The sequence below is a fragment of the Austrofundulus limnaeus genome, unplaced genomic scaffold, assembly GCF_001266775.1.
Source record: "Austrofundulus limnaeus strain Quisiro unplaced genomic scaffold, Austrofundulus_limnaeus-1.0 Scaffold300, whole genome shotgun sequence".
NCBI lineage: Eukaryota > Metazoa > Chordata > Actinopteri > Cyprinodontiformes > Rivulidae > Austrofundulus > Austrofundulus limnaeus.
Window position 1 is genome coordinate 635,336 of NW_013952702.1, and position 4,450 is coordinate 639,785.

A 4,450-nucleotide genomic window follows, 5' to 3' on the forward strand; every position below is an offset into this window, starting at 1 on the left:
GTGTGTGTGTGTGTGTGTGTGTGTGTGTGTGTGTGTGTGTGTGTGTGTGTGTCATCTTGCTGTTTCCATTACTGTTGGCTTGATTAGCAGGCTGTGGTTCTCAGAGCCCGCTCCCCTCCACACACCCCTTTTAATTAGCCTTTCCTCGCTGTCWTTGTCACAGACAGAGGGCTCATTAATCACAGCGCAGATACAACTCCTCCTGTTTTATCACCGCTTGCATCAGCAGAGCCACAGAGGACACGGCCTGCATGATGACAGCGCTGCAGAGGATCAGGTCCATCAGATAAGTTCAGTCCTCCTGATCCACCGACCAGCTGGGAGAGCCCAGCACAGCTGTGGTTTTTCTTCATGGCAGAAAATGTATAAATGCATCAACCCATTCCCATTCCTTTTCAAATATGTTAATTTTGTCATTACTTTTTATCATTTTTTGTTTTGTTTTGTATATGWGTTTGAAATAAACTATAACTAAATTATTAAATGAAGATATCATTCCTTGATAGGGTGCATATACTGTACAGTATATCACATTTTTATGCCACAGTTTTAAACTGAGATCGTCTGATCCTGATGAAACCTTGTAAATGTTATAGTTCAGCCCATCCATCCATCTTCTGCTTGTTTTGAAGTCAGACCAGGGCAGCATCTTGAGCAGGGGGAGGAGCCACAGTTGGACTTGCTGCTCAGAAAACAGTGTTTAAAAGCTGGGATTTTCAAKTTAGCAATTAGCTAAAAATCTGTAAAATCCCGCTGTAAATACTGTGTGTTTTATCACTTTTAATAACTTTGCTTTGCTGGTTGCACTCCGTACACAACAAAATGCATSTAACGGATTAAAAAAAGTGGATTTTGCATGATTTGTCCAATTAAAGTTATCCATCATGGTTTGGGCAGTGAGGGAAAAGCTTTGTAAAAATTAATCTTTGAAGCACAAACTGACAAAATATTTTTGTTCTGAATGTTGATTGTCTCCCAACATGCTATTGTCTAATTCAAGAAAGATACTGACTACTCACAACTACTCTGCACAACCACACTCCAAAAAAAAAAAAACCCTCAAAGTACAACTTTAAAAAATAAGGCAACGACAGTGGCTTTCTTCCTGTTCTTATTTTGGGTTGTGGGAAGCTAGCAGTCGTACAAAAAGTCCTTCCATCCATCTTTTATCTTTAACCGCTTCTTTCTGTCCAGGTCAGCGGGATCACTGAGGCTCACGAGCAGCAGTCTATCATTTCTGCTGAAGAGACGTGAGCATCAGCAGAGACAGAGCTCCAGGTTCCAGTTATTAATGGATATTTTGGCACAATCAACAGTCCCTCCCTCTGCTGCATGAATTAGACACACCGTGAGTAAACATGAGAAACAGCCTCTGGAGGTGTGTGTGTTTCCTCTCCCCTCAAATGTTCCACCGTTCAGTTTGTGGACAGACAGAGTGGTTTCCCACTCCTAACAGCCAGCGTTTACCTTTAACCACACAGAATCCATGTTCACATGGTCTGACTGACACTAACAGGCTGTAATTGTGATCATTACTTTAAGACAGAACTGGACTTCCTCACGGTGGTCGAAGCAAACAGAAATCTTTTGTTGAAAGTGTCAGGTCCTGTTAGTCTGACAGACTGAGATGAAAAAAGAAATAATCCATCAGGAGCAAACAGACCAAATGTTTTTATAAAACGTGCAACGAGAGGAGCCATCAGACACTTGGTGGTGGGAGAATTTAAAGTCCAGAAGCCAAGGTGAAATATTTGTGTGCAAATGCAACCAAAAACACYTAGTTTTTATTTCTTTATTACATTAGAAAGAATAGATAACCTCCTGAGAGCCGAGGAACAAATCTGAGTGTTTGGAGGTCATCAGGCTGTCAGCTGCTGGTGAGATGAAGAAGTTCTGCAGGGGAGCCTTCAGAACCATCAACACCAGACTTAGTGTTGGCCGAGCCGCTGGACGCTGGAGGCCAAACGGAGTCTCCATTAGGAGCCGAAAGGAAAAACAGGCGCGTCGGCCAAAGGTTTGAWGTTGTTCTGTCTCTCTAACCGGGTTCTGGCAGCAGAGGGCGGTCGGGAAAATTCAGTCCAGAATCAACAGGCTCTGAACAGGACCTTTTCAGAGATGCCAGATATAAAAACATTAAAGTTTCTGCTAAAGTCTTGAATGATCAAATGTGAGCCACAAAGAAAATCTGAGTCATTCAGCTTTGCTTTACTTGAAAGACTTTGATTTGAGATGGAACACCTCGACATTTTATCACTTTGAGCTTTTTCTAAGAAATCATCGACTTGTTTCTGCCTCTGGGCTGAAGACGAATCGAATTCATCTTATGTTTTAGCCACAACTAAACAGGACATTACAGCAGCTTTTAGCATTTAGCTACTTTTAGCCTTTTACTGATTTAACTTGCCTTGCAATTTTGCTTTTAGCTAATGACTTTTAGCTCATCTTTTGTAGCATTTAACTTGCCTTTAGCTACTTTTAGCTACTTTAAGAATTTAGCTATCTTTCTGATACTTTTAGCTTTAACCTAAACTTTTGCTAKTTTTAGTTTGTAGCTAGTGCTCTGCTTAGTTAAACTCTAAAAACTATTTTTAGCTAATTTGTGAAATTTTATCAAGATTATTTAAACTGTCTTAGCTGATCCTCAACTTGTTATCTAAGAAACAAACATTTTGTTTTCCCATGGTTTGACTCCTTAAACATTTATTTTATATGAAACCATAAACTCTAAAGACCGATTGATGAATTTGCAGTTTATTTTCCTTCAGCATGTGTTGATCTGTGATYATAAACCTGTTTTTTAAAGACTTCCTCCGGGCATCTTTAAACCGAACCAGTTTGTCTCTGAGCCAGAACTCCTCCTCTGCTAATTCCACGTCTCATTTCCAAACCAGAACCTGCAGCCGACTGCTGGTTTCCAGTAAAATTAAAGCCAAACACGAGCACCTGTTAGTCTGCAGAACAAAAAGCATTAAGAGCTTTTATTTAGAACACGGAGATGTTTCCTGAGATGCAGCTGCAGAAACATCTGGATGGCCCTTCTTGTTTTACCTAAATGTTTCCWCAAGCTTATTAAATGAAAAGTGAACATTTTAAACGATTGTTCCTGTTCGTTCTGACTCGTAAAGTTTCAGAAACAGTGTTAGTCTGGTCTGCCATCAGCAACTTGTGTAAATTAAAACGTATGAATTTGGAATCACTGGAAATAATTTTAAAGCTCTTTCAAGTGAAATAAGTAAACTTTATTTATATTGCACCTTTCACAAACACAAACATCACAAAGTGCTTAACAGAGAGCAAAAATAACTAAATTATTTTAAATTAATTATTTTAAAATAAATCTTGTGTAAATTTTATTGGAACTGGGGGTCCAGAACTGAACAACACAGGGCAAACATAAAAATAAATATTAATGAGTACTGTTAGATTTAGCAGCCCACTTACTTTCAGTCAGGCCCAATTCTTTTTCTGCAGCTGCATTAAATCTGTCTGTTAGCAAAATATCTCACGAACAACTGGACAGATTTTAAKGAAGCTCTCAGAAAAGAATAACAGGAAATTTGTTCGGACCCGAATAAATTTTGAAGTCATCATTCTGCACAAAATTGGTAATAACTCAGTCAATTTTACAGATATTGAGCTACATTTGATGTAACATTAGTGTTAGTGTCTTATCTAAAGATTTGTTAACAAGAAAAAAAAATAAAATGACTGAAGTTGCAGCAACAGTTTACAAAGAAAAAAATGTGGGAATTTAGAGAAGAACTGGACATGGCACAGAGCACACAATGCTACACAAATGTTGAGTGAAAACTGGATGACTTTGTGGACATTCTCCTCAGAATATTAAATATTCTGACGTATAAAGTTCCAGATATTCCAGTCATGTATTCAGATCCTGAAACTGACCACCTCCCAGCGTGCTGCTGCTCCAGGAGGCGCTGGGTCCTGCTGGGTCCTGCTGGGTCCTGCTGGGTCCTGCTGGGTCCTGCTGGGTCCTGCTGGGTCCTGCTGGGTCCTGCTGGGTCCTGCTGGGTCCTGCTGGTTCCTGCTGGACAGCTGATAGTCCAGAGGTTATTTTCAGCGCATTAAGCACATAAAATAAGATGCAGGCGTGAAACTAAATCTTTGAATCGATCCAGGAGCCAAAAAGAAAGATTCGATGTCACAAACTGAGCTACAGAACGTGAACCGTTCGATGGATCAACTTTGGGACACAATGTTTTACCCCTGATGTGAGGATCTGAGCTGAAATAAACCAGGACTCATCGTTTTTTAAGATCTGAGGGGGTGTCAGTGAAACACATGAGGTGAGTAACAGTGTAACTCACCGCCTGAGCTGTAAACAAACCACAGACAACATGAGAGGCCCACACACACACACACACACACACACACACACACACACACACACACACACACACACACACACACACACACACACACACACACA